This window comes from Lactuca saligna, chromosome 7 (genome assembly GCF_052625555.1).
Source record: "Lactuca saligna cultivar CGN05327 chromosome 7, ASM5262555v1, whole genome shotgun sequence".
Classification (NCBI taxonomy): domain Eukaryota; kingdom Viridiplantae; phylum Streptophyta; class Magnoliopsida; order Asterales; family Asteraceae; genus Lactuca; species Lactuca saligna.
The window spans coordinates 79,536,458-79,553,526 of NC_136423.1; the positions used below are offsets into that span (position 1 = coordinate 79,536,458).

At 33.9% G+C, this 17,069-nt stretch overlaps 2 long non-coding RNA genes across 3 annotated transcripts; both read right to left on the reverse strand.

Moving 5' to 3' along the window:
* Positions 1-1,886: 1,886 nt before the first annotated feature.
* LOC145003937 (uncharacterized) lies at positions 1,887-4,208 on the reverse strand. Its single transcript, XR_013662209.1, has 2 exons — positions 2,689-4,208; positions 1,887-2,599 (listed from the first exon to the last, which is right to left on the reverse strand). It is a non-coding gene; the product is annotated as an uncharacterized LOC145003937 (long non-coding RNA).
* A 4,790-nt stretch (positions 4,209-8,998) lies between these two features.
* Positions 8,999-10,596, reverse strand: LOC145003921 (uncharacterized). Of its 2 annotated transcripts, XR_013662197.1 has the most exons (5): positions 10,407-10,595; positions 9,984-10,123; positions 9,874-9,903; positions 9,414-9,624; positions 8,999-9,185 (listed from the first exon to the last, which is right to left on the reverse strand). It is a non-coding gene; the product is annotated as an uncharacterized LOC145003921 (long non-coding RNA). The 2 variants fall into 2 exon arrangements; XR_013662196.1 differs by having other exon boundaries at positions 9,874-10,123; positions 10,407-10,596.
* Positions 10,597-17,069: the final 6,473 nt, after the last annotated feature.

Genomic DNA, 17,069 nt, shown 5'->3' on the forward strand with positions numbered 1-17,069 from the left:
GTGAAGGTTCCAATGGCTTTCATAATGAAACTAACTCCATCTCTGGAAAAACCAACTGCTGATATGACTCTCTATCGACAAATGATAGGCTCATTGATGTATCTAACAACTAGTAGACAAGATATCATGTTTGCCATTTGTTATTGTGCCAGGTTTCAAGTAAATCCATGCGAACCTCGTATGTTGGCAGTCAAGAACTCCTTTCGATACCTGAAGCGAACCTTATCTCTCGGCATACGGTATCCAGTGAAATCAGGATTCTTTATTCAAGCATTTCCAGATGCTGATCTTGGAGGATGTGGTCTAGATAGGAAAAGCACTACTAGAGGATGTCAATTTCTCGATGGAAAACTAGTCAGCTGGCAATCCAAGAAACAAACGTGTGTATCCTTATCCACAATCGAAGCTGAATATATAGCTGCTGCATCATGTGCTTCACAATTCATATCGATTCAAAGTCATTTAAGAGACTATGGCCTAAACATGAAGCGAATCCCACTCTACTGTGACTCAGAAAGCGCAATCCATATATGTCACAACCCAGTGCAACACTCAAAGACGAAACACATCACACTGAGGTACCACTTCATTAAGGATCATGTGGAAAATGGTAACGTCGAAATACACTTTGTCCTTTCAACTGATCAATTGGCAGACATATTCACAAAAGCATTGCCTGAAGCAACTTTTAACAAAATACTCCAAGGCTTAGGAATGATGGAAGTCGAATCAGTACAGAAATCTCTTTCGGTTCCATAAATTGAATCATTACCGAAACTACTTTTGCTTTTGCTCATTAAAATTTAACAAACGAAATAAAGCGAGTGCTCGGTCTATTTTGGTTGCGAATTTTTCGGGAACCGAATTGTACCGAACGCTCGGTCTATTTCGCTTCATAAACCAAAAGGCGAACTTTCGATTGTAACATCTGTATCCTTTTGTATATTATGTATACTTATTTGTTTCGCTTATTTTTTTTGTTTTTCTTTATTTTTCTAAAATCCAAAAAGATTTTTTCTTTATGTTTTTAATTTATTTTTCAGAAAAAACCTAAAATTCAAAAATATTTTCCTTTTGTTTAAGAAAATCAAAAACACAAAATAATTTTTGTCTATTTCTTTTTATTTTTCTATCTCTTGTCAATAATCGAGATGTTCGTTTGCTGCTGGTCTCACTAATGAATCATGGGGAAAGGGATAAACTTTTAAACTATAAACTAGTTAAGTGTCCTTAGAAGCATGCTGCAACATGTTGTCCAAATCATCGACGACTCTATAGTGAAGCCTTACTGATTTGATATATACAAATCGTTTCTTCCCAATTAGGCTGCTAAATTCACTTAAGTCATGAGTTACCTTACTCTTCTCTCATTGAGTTAAGAGTTATGTAGAAGTGAATAATCGAGTACTGGAATGAAATCAGAGTAAAGAAGTAATAACAACACGAGATCTAAATATAATATGGTTTTAGCTCGATTTATTTTCAATAGCACGAAGAGTGTTACAAACAAAGAACATGGAAAAACTTATATCTAAACTCTAAGTATAACTCCTATTTATAGGAGTATTGAAAGTACAAAAAATACTAAGGGCTAAACTTTCGACTTCGCAACAACTGTGCCTTAGTAAATACATAACGAAACTAGCTATAAACTAGCTAAGTGTCCTTAGAAGCATGCTGCAACATGTTTTCCAAATCATCGACGACTCTATAGTGAAGCCTTACTGATTCGATATATACAAATCATTTCTTCCCAATTAGGCTACTAAATTCACTTAAGTCATGAGTTACCTTACCTCTCTCTCATTGAGTTAAGAGTTATGTAGAAGTGAATAATCGAGTATTGGAATGAAATCAGAGTAAACAAGTAATAAGAACACGAGATCTAAATATAATATGGCTTCAACTCACATTACTTGCAATAACACGAAGAGTGTTACAAAAAAAGAACATGGAAAAACTCATATCTAAACTCTAAGTATAACTCCTATTTACAGGAGTATTGAAAGTACAAAAAATACTAAGGGATAAACTTTCGACTTCGCAACAATTGTACCTCCGTAAATACATAACTAAACTAGCTATACACATTCGACATATTGCAACATTTTCGATCTAAAAATCCCCCCCTTTGTAATAATGTCGAACTCTCAGTTGATGAGAATCTGTGCGGCAAAATACATCATTCTACGAATCTCAGAATACTACGTCATAACCTTCTTTAACTTAGCTTTATCTCCTTCGTTATTCTTCTTGCAGTTATTCATACGAACAATGAAATTTGTATACTGAGCAGTGGTATATCTCTCAACCTCAGAAGCTTGGAATAAAAATCTTTTGGCTTTTCCTTTCTTGACTTTTCCCAAAAAGACCATTCCTATTGTCTTCAAACAAATCTCCCCATCAGCAAACTTCTTCAGTTCTACTTGAGATTTCACAGCTTCCATATCAACCTTCACTTCCTTCCCCATTGCAGTAGATAATTCGATATCGGTCAAAGCTAGAAAATCATAGTAATTGTCTATGAAGATTTTGTTGTGACCCAGACCAAGTCTTAAAACTTCTTGGCTTGTACCTTGAAGCTTCGAAGAATCCATATCTTTTAAGATCAATGCAACTTAAATAAGGTCATTTAAGTTCATTAGTGGAAAATCAGCTACTGAAAAATCACAAGCAACGTTGTTTTACCTTACAACATGATAACGAAAGTTCTGAATTGAATTTTCGAACATCACATATTTTGTCACACTTATCACCCGAACAATCTTGATAAGGGACCAGACTTCATCTTGTTGTTTCGCAATGATTGCATGAAACCTAAGTTTCATATGAAGAAAATCATATTTGTTTGGGAATTTTTCGATTATCTTGTATTGAGCAGTGATGAACATCATTTCGTTAACAGGGAAATCTAGTTGATTCATATTTCTTGGTTACATTTTGAAACCAAAATTGAAACCATGCAGTTGATTCTATACGTTCAATGTTGTGTAAACTGTTTACTATCATTTTGGTCTCCCTTTAGCTATTTTATCTTCTAAACTAATGAAAACTATATACGAAAATTCTTTTGGACAGAGTATTGCTGACACTCAACAGTTCTGTGTGGTCAACCCATACAATTTGTCGGGGAAATTAAGAAAAAGATAATTTCTAGAAATATATAAATAATAATGTCTCAATATTGGTCAATAAAACCCAAAATAGATTTACAAGATGGTTCAATATGTATTCCAAACCATGGAATTGATTTCTGATTAAAAAATTAAATAAGAATGAAATTTCTTAATAATTTGTCATGTGGAATATGAAGCGTGCTACTTTAAACCCTACACCTCTAATTTTTAATAGAATTCAGGGTAGACTGATAAGAAATGAGAATTTTGAGAATGACCAAACCCAGAAGGTTTATAAAAAAAGAGTAACTTAAAGCTTGATTTTTCATACCTGATGGATATGGCTGTGGAGACGTGAAGTTATAAAGTTCGATGACATTTCTGGTAATGGTTTACTGTTCGACTCACCCTCAGTCTTTCGGTTCGTCTTTCCCCTTCCCTCTCAATTTCTAGTAGCGTTGGGTCGCCAACGAAGCAAATCCAAATCGAGTGATTAGGGGATAAAATCAAACCTAAAGATGCAAATCCGAGGAGCCGCAATGCCAAATCAAAATAGAGTGAGGACTAGGGCACAAAATCAAGTTGGGGTTCAGAGATAGCAGTAAGCATCTAAATTGCTGAGAGGCGGTGCTTTATGGTTCGAGAGCGACAGAGATTTCTGAAGCAGAGGACCAAATTTTGGAATATAATTACTTCCATTCATTCGTAACAAAGATGTATTCCTTCAACCGATTTAGGGCTCGAAATGGTGTCAAAGGTGAGTGGCTAAAGAACGGTAGCTGACTTTAAAAGCAAGGCAAGTCCAAAAAAAATTCCGCTGGTGATTGGAACATAGAGGCGGTGGAATTTTATCCAAAGCTTCCAAAGGTATTGGAGTCGGTGATGGACCGCCTTGCACAAGAAACCAGGCTTTAACCCAGTCAATGAACGAAATTCGACAATTTATTAAACTTATGTGGCAAGATGAAAAAACAAATTAAACAAATGGGCCAATTTTCTAAAAAAGTAAAACTGCTGGTTATTGGAACATATAGGCGGTGGAATTTTATCCAAAGCTTCCAAAGGTATTTGAGTTGGTGATGGACTGCCTCACACACGAAACCAGGCTTTGACCTAGTCAATGAACGAAATTCGACAACTTATTAAACTTTTGTGGCAAGATGAAAAAACAAATAAAACAAATCGGCCAATATTTCTAAAAAGTAAAAAATATGTGGCAAAAGTCAAAAGTTACAAACATCACTGTTAAAACATACCATGCGCTTTAATATATAACTAGTTGATGATCCCGGTTCCCACGAGACGGTTTTTTGTTGGTATTTTTTTTATAGGTGAGTATGTATATATATTTTTTATAAAATCATGCTTTTTTTTATATATATATTTTTTCTATAAAAACGTGTTGGAATAATTTTTTATATAATATGTGTTTGTATACATTTTATAAAAACGTGTCTGAATAATTTTGTATATAATACGTGTTTGTATATATTTTATAAAATCGTGTTTGTATACATTTTATAAAATGTATACAAACACGTATTATATAAAAAATTATTCAAATACGTTTTTATAAAAAAATGTAAACAAACACGATTTATTAAAAAAAATATAGATAAAATAGGTGTTTGTATACATTTTTTTTGTAAAATATGTTTTTGTATACATTTTTTTATAAAAACGGATTTGTATATATTTATATACTTAATAAATACATATTTTTATAACTAGATATTTCATATACAAAGAACTTTTTAAAAAAAAGTTTTTATATAGAAACTATAAGATTTTTATGTGAAAATACGTTTTTTTTTGTATAAATATGATTTTATAAAGAAAAAACATATTAGAAACAATTCTTTGAGAAAAAAGATTGTAAAAAAAACTAAAGTTATGATGAATTCATAATAAATTATAAAATTTGGGCAAAAAAAGGTTAAGTTTGGACCAAATTTGTAATAAAATTTAAAATCTGGGTCAAAAGTGTAAATTTTGGACCAAATTTGTAATAAGTTTTGAAATATGGGCCAAAAATGTAATTTTTGAAAGTTGGATAACCTGTTGGCCGAGTCAAAGGGTTAAATTGAATACAATTACCGGTATTTGAGACTTAATTGAATAAAAAAATATATATGGACTAAATGAATTATGAAACCAATATATAGGGACTTTATTACAGTTTTCCCTAACAAATAACGTACCCTAAATCCAAGCAACAAAGCAAAAACCATTGTCGGCGACGGAAATCAAGAGCCGAAGCGGTTTGACGACAACTCAGTGGAAAAGTGAAAGCATAATATTTGGAAACGAAGAAATTAAAGAGTAGGCCAAAGAATTTGGAGAAAGATATCAAAAGGCGGTGCAAGAGTTCGATTGGACGCCAGAGACGGTGCAAAGATACAAAGACGAAAAGTATCGATGTACACAAACTATGAGTAAAATCTGAATTCCATAAAATGTCCTGTAAAGTAATGTGGCCAAACTCTAAACTTTAAAAAGTGCAAGGCAAAATTTTGAAGTACGCAAAAGAGCAAAAGACACTGTTCACAAAAGCTAGGATTTTTAATATATAAACTCGAAAAGGGTACGCGGCACTATCGTTTTTGGACTAAATTACAAATCCTTCAAAATATTGTGGCTAACAATGAAATTCAAAAACTTTGGTGGCCAATTTCTTATATATGAAACTTCACTGTTCATAAGTCCTTTGGATTTAATTATATATATATATATATATATATATATATATAATATAATGTATATAATATATAATGGTGGTATGCGAGTTAGCGTGTCACAGTCCCGCAATCCCTTTATAATTTCGTTTCCTCCGAACCCTAACTTTATTTTTTATCGATAACACACACTTCCCCGCGCTCCCTATCCGTCCGATCCATCCGCAACAATGAATAACTGTTGGCGTAACACATCATCTCTTATCATTATCATGTCTATTTCGATATCGATACGCTCTGTTTCGGTCTTGCTTTTCATTTATGTCGTTAGGGTTTTTTCTGATAAAAATTTGGACTCTATTTTGGCTTGGATAATAAGGCGAATATTCAATTTTATCTACCTTTGATGATATTCATTGTTTTTTATTGTTTCCCATGGTTTCATGCTTTGTTTGTTTGTTTATTTATTATTTTCAATTCTATGATCTGTGCTGATTTTTTTTTTCGTTCGTGTTGTAAGGTAATTGGAATGTTATATTCAATTCTATTATCATTGCAGAGGTTGTTTCGGTATGTGTTTCATCATGGTTGTTTGATACTGTGTTCTCTGCCTGTAGAGATGTGTGCTTCTAATTGTGAGGACGTGTAAGTGCTGGTCTAGGTTTAAGTTGTCATGTATTTTTAATGTTGTTAATAGGAAGACTGGTAGCAATTAATATGCAGGCTAGAACTATGTTTTTGGGTAGTCTATGTGCTACATGTATCTGAATTGGATTGAATAGTTTTTCTGTTTATGTATTTACCTATTGTCTGTCTTCTTTGAAATGCGGCAATACATTGGAAATTCTAAAATTGCATCCAGGGGTGTTGTTTGCAACATTCATCTTGCTATATTGTTTTAAATATTGTGATTGTGTATGTTTGTTTGCGTATGCACCGGGTAGGCTTGGCAATTGGGTTGGGTTTGGGTTGACGGGTGGTGGGTTGACGGGTCAGAAAACATAAACTCAATCCAATCCATATAATATATGGGTTGACGGGTTGGTGGGTTGGAAACCTCAACCCAACCCAACCCAACCCATATAACCCGTTTAAGCATATGGATTCGCGGGTTTACAACTTAATGGGTGCGATCCAACCCATATAACCCGTTTAATAAATAAACAACACATTTTAAAAAAAGAGGTTTTTTCAACATAAATTCATAAAATGATTAATGTAATTAACATCAAAAAAAAGTTTTCAACATAAATTCATGAAATCAATAACACCCAAATAAAAATGAAAAATGAAAACATTCATAGAAAGTGGATGTGTTCTTCGTTCGTGACTCGTGAAAATAACGTCACGTATTTTTTCTTTTTCTGATTAACGAACCGCAAATACAGATTAGTCACATACGAATGCGGAAGGAATACAATGATACGGAATATTACGAATACGGATGGAAATCAAATTTCATTAATAATTAAATATTTCATTTTTTTGAAATGTAATATATATATATATACACACACACACACACACACACGGGTTGGTGGATTGACTTGCGAACCCAAACAGATAACCCAACTCAACCCATGAAATAAACGAGTTGGCGGGTCAAAAATCTCAACCCAAACCCGTCTATTTTCGGGTTCGGTCAGTGTCAAGTTACGAGTTAGGTCACTGGGGTGTAAGGTTTACATTTATCAAGACTTTATCTGCATTTAAAAGTATTATGTGAAAAATGGTTGGTTGTTATCACATTCACATCCTTTGATTTTAACACTCGTTTTCTGTCTTTTTTCACCTTATATATGTTATACATTTTTCTAATTCGTATAATTTTATTTCTTATTTACAAACATTTGTATTGTTTTTAGAGTAAATTACACGAATCGTCCCTATGGTTTTGGGTAATTTGCACGTTTGGTCCCTAACTTATTTTTTTAACTCGGAAGGTCTTTACTGTTTGTTTTTGTTACGCGTTTGGTCCCTATTGTTTGTTTTTGTTACACGTTTGGTCCTTGTTTTATCCAAAACGACTATTATTTAAATAGGAAAAAATGATAGGGCGGGTAAGGTAAGGTGAGAGGGGTGCGGTTGGGGGTCTGTTTATTTAAATAGATTAAAAAATCAAGGGTACAATAGTTTTTTTATGTATGACAGGGACCAAGCGCGTAACAAAAACAAACAATAGGGACCTTCCGAGTTAAAAATATAAATTAGGGACCAAATGCGCAAATTACCCTAAACCATAGGGACCATTTGTGTAATTTACTCTAAAGTAAATAAAGTAAGTGAATCATGTTTGGCTATCGAAACAAGTTTGGAATAGTATTAAAGTGACTAATATAATATTTAAAGTACAATATAATATTTCAAAGTCAAAGTAGGTTGCTTTAATATAAAAAGTTGCATAATGCGACTTTAGGTAATGAAATACCTAAAGAATGTTGTAGAATTCTTATAGAACCCTTTAACGATGGAAAATGTCAATGATGGTATGTGATATGTATGATGCAAGAAGTGGATTTGCAAAGATAGTGGGTTAGAGACTAGATGCTACCTAGTCTAAAGATAGTGGGTTAGAGACTAGATGCTACCTAGTCTCACACGTGAGTACATATGATTATTTAAAGTGGATACATGTCATGAAAAGATATTGTGGATATGTGAAATTACGTATGTTCAAAACCCAATTGCATTTATGAAATTGGTAATTGAAATTGTGAATTATTACAGTTATGTTATAAAGATAAAAAGGAGTTTTAAAAATGATAGCATAACGTGTATTAAATATTATTGTTATATGAATATACTTAGATGTAAATGAAATATGTTAATGGATAAAGTCTAAATACTTACTCAACGCAAGGATGGTGGTTATTACTCATATGAAAAGACCTTAAGGAGAATCCCAAGTCATAACTTAACATTCCATTTTGATTTTGTTTTAACATGTTCATTCTTCAAACCTTCTTCCATGTGATTCGGGTGGATGATACATAAGTATAATGTCATACTACATTATGAATAACTATTAGAGTGGTTAAAACCACCCATCAAGACACACAATAAATGAGAAAATAACTAAATTAACACTAGTAATACCAAAAGATCAAAACCATAACCTAATAGAAACTTATTGTTGGATTAATAGATGATGATACCAAACTCTTATTGTTGGATTAATAAAAACTTCATCTTTTAAATAACCAACTATTAATTAAAACACCTGCCACTTTTAAATAACAAAATAGAAAACATCTCCCATCAAGAGGAATCTATTTACAAACTATCATATCAATTCCCAGCAATATCAACAATAGCAATATATGCATCAACAAACTACAAACTACAAAAGATCATCCCAGCAACACGCAAAAACATCATCCACCAAGAAAGTTTCCTGTTAAATATTCAGCATAAAATTTATGATTTAAAATTTGACCAAAAAAAACTCATCATTTCGGACACAAAACCACACTACTACTACTGTGGCATAATAGAAAAATAATATCACATCATGTTAGGGTGTTAAAAGATGAAGAAATATAACAAAGTAAAATTAAAATATCAAACCAACACATAAATATTAAGATATAATTGTATCTCAATTAAAATTATCCAAACTAACCTTTCTTTTCAAATTTATATCCGGTTAAACGAACAATGACATTTCTAGCCTTGTGGAAGAGTTGAAAGTTTTGGTCAAATGAAATCAATAGCTCTTGTGGCGGGTTCTTCGGATGAATGTGTGCAAGAACACACTTTTCTTTACCAACCATGGCTGCTTGCAAACGAAAATACTTCTTCATTTCCTTTTTGGTTTTGCTACAGAGTAGAGTCTATATATGAAGAGTCCAATATCCACATGAAAACATAAACATAAAAAACATGCAACAGGAACAAAAGAAAACGATGAGCATCATTAATGTATATGAAAGTGAAGATTTGCGTTATCAAAGACAAAAAAGATGCAAATTTGCATAGGAAAAGAAAAACCCGAATGGCATAAATGAAAAGGAAATCAAAAAAAGAAAACCTAACGATCATAAATTAAAAGGACGAGTGAAATAGAGCAGGAGATTAGTTACCCCAAAACGTGAGCTTTAGATGATCCATTCCTGGATTGTGAGAGAGCAGCAGAGAGAATTGTGAGAGAAAAAGAACAGTTCTGAAACCTTAAGAACTAATTACGTTTTACCTTCAAAAGTCTTTTTTGTAAAAGGACTTTTTTGGATTAGCTTTTGAGGGAAAATTTATCAGTTTGATCAATATTTCATCCACATTTCATCAATTTCACTAACTTCTAATCCATAATTCATCAATTTCACAAATCTATACCTGTTAACACAATATCTCATCAATTTTCATCAACACAGTACAATCCATACACTCTCAAATACACTATCAAAGGTATGATAATCAATATTTCATAACATCACAGGTATGATAATCAAAGGAACAAATCAGATACAGTGGAAGGGAAACCAAAGGAAAATCGACAGGTAGAAATAATCGAAGGAACAAATCAAATACAGCGGAACAAATGACAGAGGCGTTTTCTTTGCTAATGAGAAACGAAAAACGACACAAAAAGGAAAACCAAATCGGAGGTGAAACTTACCTGATCGGAGATCGAGGAAGGAGACGCCGGCAACGGGAAGAATGCAGATGGCCTTGGTGAACGATCGACACACACAGTGAGCGTGAGCGGAGAGAACGACTGATGAACGTGAATACGTGATTAACGAGTGAATTGATTAGGGTAGTTCAGGGCTCTTTGTTTCGATTCATTTATAGTTCAGGGTCTAGGGCCTCTTTGTTTCGATTCATTTAACCCGTCTTTGTTGTTTGAGCTTTTAAGGTATTTTTTAAATTTTATTTACAAAAACCTTGTAGTTTCTAATTTAATGTATAGAAAATCTATTTTTCGCAAATAGAAAAAAATATATCCTTCGTCTAATTTTTCACGAAAAAAAAAAAAATGTCCTTCGTCTAATTCATTGTTTGCTAACCACTATATTGTGTCCACAACCACATGTCACTGTTCTTTTTACTAAAGTTATTTATATTAGTAGATCATAATGAGTAACATTTTATTTTTTTTATTTTTAGTTTTCTATAGGATCAACTGGTCAAGCTAAAGGACGTTACACATACTTCATGTGTCTAACAGTTTTCTATTCATTGTTCTTTTTACTAAATTTATTTATATTAGTAAATTATAATGAGTAACATTTTATTTTTACCGATCATTTCATGTGTCTAACTTACATTCTATAGTTTGGTTCACTACTTTGATGTCAGGCATCTTTTAGGATCAACTGGTCAAGCTAAAGGAGATATGTTTACACCCCATGTGCTTGTAAAACAAGCAGCATCAATGTCAAAAGCTACTGCACACAACTTAAAATCATTTAATCGAGCGAAAGTAATTTTAAAGGTGGTTACCTAAAAAGGAAAAGATGTGCAAGTTGTTGATTTTGAGAAAAAATCTTGCACATGGGGTGTAAACATATCTCCTTTAGCTTGACCAGTTGATCCTAAAAGACATCTGACATCAAAGTAGTGAACCAATCTATAGAATGTAAGTTAGACACGTGAAGTGATTGGTAAAAAACGAGCTCCTTTAAGTACATTGTTGAAAATCTCTGACATGTTTGTAGTGGGCGATCCATAACGCTTTCCACAATCATGTGCAAGTGTCCGTCTACAAAGGGCATCGAAAAAGTTATGACATTTGTCATCCGTAGACATGCCGGTCCCAACTGTAGCTAACAACCAAGGTGCGGGATTGTCAGTCCCGTATAGATCTATACACAAATTCACGTTCTCCCTTCTGGAGACTCTGGTTATAAAACATGACTTAGCAAGGGTTTTGCTATGTACCATGAAGTAGTATCTCACATTCTAATATTAACTTGTTTACGTATAGTATAGTATAGTATAGTATAGTATAGTATAGTATAGTATAGTATAGTATATATATATATATATATATATATATATATATATATATATATATATATATGTTTTCTTGTTCTTGTAAATGAGTAATGTACTTTGTAATGGAAAGTAATGGTGTTTATGTTTTGATTCATGTAATGTTCCTTTGACCTAGAAAATAGTGTGAATTGATCTCTAAACTATACATATTATAGTTTACTAGTATGTTTGTTTGTACTGTAAATGATTCGGAGAAACGACCCATTTGCTCAGCATATACAAATGAGTTATGTATGTTATTGAAATGAGATTTTAATACTCATGTATATATTTAGCATGTATAATTATGATTTAACTGACAATCGGACTGGTGATCCTACCCTAAGCCCACAACCAAACAAGTAATAGGAGTTAAGGTAATAATAATAGTCCTAAGTCTGTTAAATCCTAATTATATATAAATATACAAATGAATATGATTTTTATAAAACAACAATCTAATTAGTTTTTGAAAATGGTTTTAGCAATATTTATATAAGCATATGATTTCTTTGATTATTTGCATTTGTATTTAAGTGTTAACACAATTACTATGTGTTTTGCTTGTATTCTCCCCCTAAAAACATTGGAAAAACGGTAAAATGTACAGGTATGAACCCACCTTATGTGAGTGATGCGATTGAAGGCTCGATATAGGAAGTTATTTCCACAAGTTAGATCCCATAACAAAATCATAATTCACGCAATATATATGTGTATAATTAGTGAATATAATGGCAAGTATGTTAAGGAAATAGCCTAATATGTAAGATTCACTTACAAAATAAAAGTGTTAGAAGCAAATCGTGAGGATGATGAGAGTTATCGATTAGCCTTGAGTTTTCGCCCACTTGATGATTCAAGTGGTGTTCTTGGTGTTCTTGTTGAAACCAAGATGATCCATGCATTTTTGGTTGAAAATCAACCAAATGGATGATGATTGTTTGAAGGTATGAAGAACACTAGGTGTAATTAGCAAGATCCTAAGGTGAATAAGATGATTTTCGCAAGATCATAAGGAGATACAAATGATGTTCGGATGATAGTTGAGAGAAAATGGTGGGTTTTCTATTGATGTTCTTGAGAGAAAAAGAAGTGTTTTCAGTTGGAAGGGGAAGAAGTGAGTATATGTTTTCGTTCCTAGCTATATATAGCAAGATATAAAGTGATGTGACACATGCATGGGTTTGCGAGTCGAGTGGATAGGACTGAGGGTTCTCAGACGTAAACAGTTTGCGGTCCGAGGCAAGTGGCCATGCGTGGGTTTCCGGCCGAAAAGGGTCTTCCGCCGAATAAGGTTTTCGGTCCGAAGTTGGATAAAATTCGAGCATTCTCAGATTTTGAGTGTTTTTACTTCTAATTTTCACAACACTTTTAATAAAAGGTTCAAACACATAGAGATTATTAATCTACCTTAATACGTTAAATCAAAACAACAAATTTGACTTTTATTGGACATTTTTTACTTAGGTTGACTTTACAGATTCGAAAATAATGGGTTGCCACATATGGGTTTTTCAGAATGTGCATAGACTATAAGGAGTTAAACAAGCTCACCATCAAGAATCGATATCATCTCTCTTGGATTGGTGATTTATTCGACCAGTTTCAAAGAGCCAATTACTTTTCCAAGATAGATCTAAGGTCCGGATATCACCAACTATGAGTCCGGGAAGAAGATATCCCCAAAATTGCCTTCCAAACCCGTTATGGACATTATGAATTCGTGGTTATGCCCTTCGGTCTAACGAATGCGCTTGCAGCATTTATGGACCTCATGAACCGAGTCTACTGACCGTTACTTGATAACTTTGTAATTGTTTCCATCGATGACATACTTGTTTATTCTTGGAGTAAGGAAGAGCACGACCAGCATCTACGGCAGGTCTTGGAAACTCTAAGGGCGGAGAAGGTGTACGCAAAATTCTCTAAATGCGAGTTCTGGATTCGCAGAGTGGGTTTCTTGGGACATGTAGTCAGTGAATAAGGGATACAGTGATGGGTTTTAGCCATAAGAACATCCTATGTGCTCATACAAACCCTAATGCTTGGATCTAGGTTTCTCTATTGTACATGCAATTCATCCAAGACTATAAACCCTAGATCTAGTATATTATAATCAGTATAACATATGAATTAGGGTTTAGATCATACCTTGATTGTTATGTAGCAATAGCAATCACAATTCCTTCTTGTAATGACTTTAGAAAGCTTAGAGTCACAAATGTCACTCCTTTAATGGTTCAAAAACACCAAGAGCAAGAGGATGAAGAACAAGGAGAGTGGAGGCTACCCAAAATCGTCCAAAACCCTAGAGGATCTCAACACCCCATTTTTGGGGCTTAAGGGTGCTATATATACATGTAGGCTATTAGGGTTTTAAACTAGGAAACCCTAATTTGACTGCTTAAGCCCTAAGCAGCCCATGGATTCCTTTGGTATATCTCTTGGACGATTTCTAATGGGCTTCCCCATAGAATTATTCCAACTTATATATTATTAAGTAATCCATAGCCCAAATGCAATTATCTTATAATTACAGTTCCAGTCCCTTAAGTTTAATTAATCTCTTTTAGCCACAAAATTAATTATCAATTAATTCTTGACTAATATTAATTAAACAATATGATTTCTCTTTTAATATATTATTCTCATAATATATTAATAAATCATATTTAATCCTTTCTCTCCATAATTCATCCTATCAAGTTGCTTTGGTGAAGGCAACCCAAAAGGACCATGCACCATCGGGTCAAGTACATACCAAAATAGTTATGGACTTAGACACTAATCCAACATACATGTAGACCCTTCCAAGATCAAAACTATTGAGGATTGGGCAACCCCGAGAACACCAACGGAAATTAGGCAATTCTTGGGCCTTGCTGGTTATTACAGAAGGTTCATTCAGAATTTCTCTAAGATCGCCAAACCCCTCACCACCTTAACCCAAAAAGGCATACCCTTTAACTGGGATACGAAACAAGAAGCTGCCTTTCAAACCCTGAAGCAAGCCCTCTGCAGTGCTCCGATGTTGTCTTTGCCAGAGGGAACGGAAGATTTCGTAGTGTATCGTGACGCTTCCAACCAAGGGTTAGACTGTGTACTTACGCAACGTGGAAAAGTAATAGCTTACGCATCTAGACAACTAAAGAACCACGAGGTAAACTATACCACCCATGATCTCGAGCTGGGAGTTGTAGTCTTTGCTCTAAAAATTTGGAGGCACTACCTATACGGTACAAAGTGCACCATCTTCACAGACCACAAAAAGCCTCCAACATATCCTAAATAAAAAAGAACCGAACATGAGGCAGCGACGATGGATCGAGCTGCTAAACGACTATGAATGTGAGATCAAGTACCATCCGGGCAAGGCTAACGTGGTGGTCGATGCCTTAAGAAGAAAAGAATAATCGGGCCACAGTGTAAAAGCACTAACGATAGCCATCCATGTCACAACTAGCAAATTTCGGTTAGGAAGTTGGACCTTGTACAAGTAAAACTCTTTGTGTGATTTTGTAACATTTCATTTAGCAAAATTCAAACATCAATGATATTAAGTTCATACTTGCGTACATTGTTGTTCAAGTTGAAGCAACCACGTGAAGACCTAAAACTCGATCCAATAAGCCAAATCCAGTCATCTTTGGGCCTTAGCCAAAAAATCCTCAACCCAAAACCTTTATTGGACCAATATTTTCTTATTGGGCTCTATTAGGCCGATAATTCTCCTTTTGGTCTTGTTGGGCCAAAATCCCTCCCTTGGGTTCTAATGGTCCGAAAACCTAAATTAGACTTCATTTTGGGCCGAAAGTTCCTTCATTTAATCTCTTGAGGCTGAAAACCCCTTAATTGGGCCAATACCCTTCCTATAAAATTATTGTGCTGAAAACTCCATGGACCAAGTCAACATTCGAAGCCCATTATTTTTGGGCCAACCTTGGTCCAAATACATCTTCTAATTGGTTATGGTCATAAATAAATAAATAAATATATAAATAAATAGATAAAATAAGAAGTGGTTTATAATTGTGATACCTCGCAATTACACCACATATAAACATGTTAATTACATATCATGTATCCATGCATGAAAACTTTCACCAACATGTAAGAACTCCACCACTTCCCTCTCCTCCTTAAATCCGGCCAAACAACCACCATAACCTCTTCACTTTTCATTTCCAAACTCAAACCCTTAATTTATTCTCTCTCAAACTCAAAGAAACTCCCTCGTTCTTTTCTTTAATTTTTGTGGATGATGTGTGTGTTTTCAAGAAGCTCTCTTCAAGGATCATAACTTGGTAAGTTTACTTCACACTTAAGTTGTTTAACTCCATATTATGCTAAGATCTTTCCCTAAAACCACTTTATTTTCGGGTTTATGATCCTATAACACCAAAACTCCACAAATCTCTTCAAAGGAACTAGCTAAGGTCGAAAACTCACTCCATTCTTCCTCATCAAAACCGATCCATCACCAAGGTGAGCTTCATACCCCCATATCTTTCGTATTTTTCATGTTTTCGGGGAGGATACAAGTCAACTCTCGTTTAACCATTGGATAGTTGCATGTACCGTTGTGTTATGTGTTTAACTTTTAGATCTTTACTTGAATATGAAGTTTATCACTTAGATCTTCATAAAAATCATGAGAAAAGTATGTTTTGTCTTATGACATATGGCTTATGGATTATGGCTTATGACTTATGGCTTATGGCTTTAGAATCAGGGTTTAGGGCATATGGCTTATGACTTATAACTTATGGTTAGCTTAGGTATTTGAGCTTATGGATTATGGCTTATGGCTTTTGAGTTAGGGATTAGGGCTTATGGGGTATGTCTTAGGGCTGTTGGCTTGGGGTTTATGCTTGGAGCTTCATACTTAAGGCTTAGATCATACGACTCCGGGATTATGGCCCTTGACATATATATTAAGGCATAATGTATACTTAGGGTTTATGGGTAATGGCCAAATGCTCGGGGATTAAAAAGTTCATAGTTTTTATTGGAATTCTAAGAACTACTCTCTACATTCCTTCAGTGGCGACCTGGTAGGTTCGTTTTTTGATGGTAGCAATGATGTAAACAATTATATGTAGGAACTAAGGGTTAGTAAAAACTAGGGTGGAACATCGGGAAGTCGTTCCATGTTTTTCCTAAAACGACACAACACAATTGTTTTCTACTTAACCCGAACATGATATTACATGATAACATGTTTTTTCGTTAACACGAACACAACTAAATAAAAATATGAAAAACACAATAACATGACATGCGTTCTGCAACTCCACCA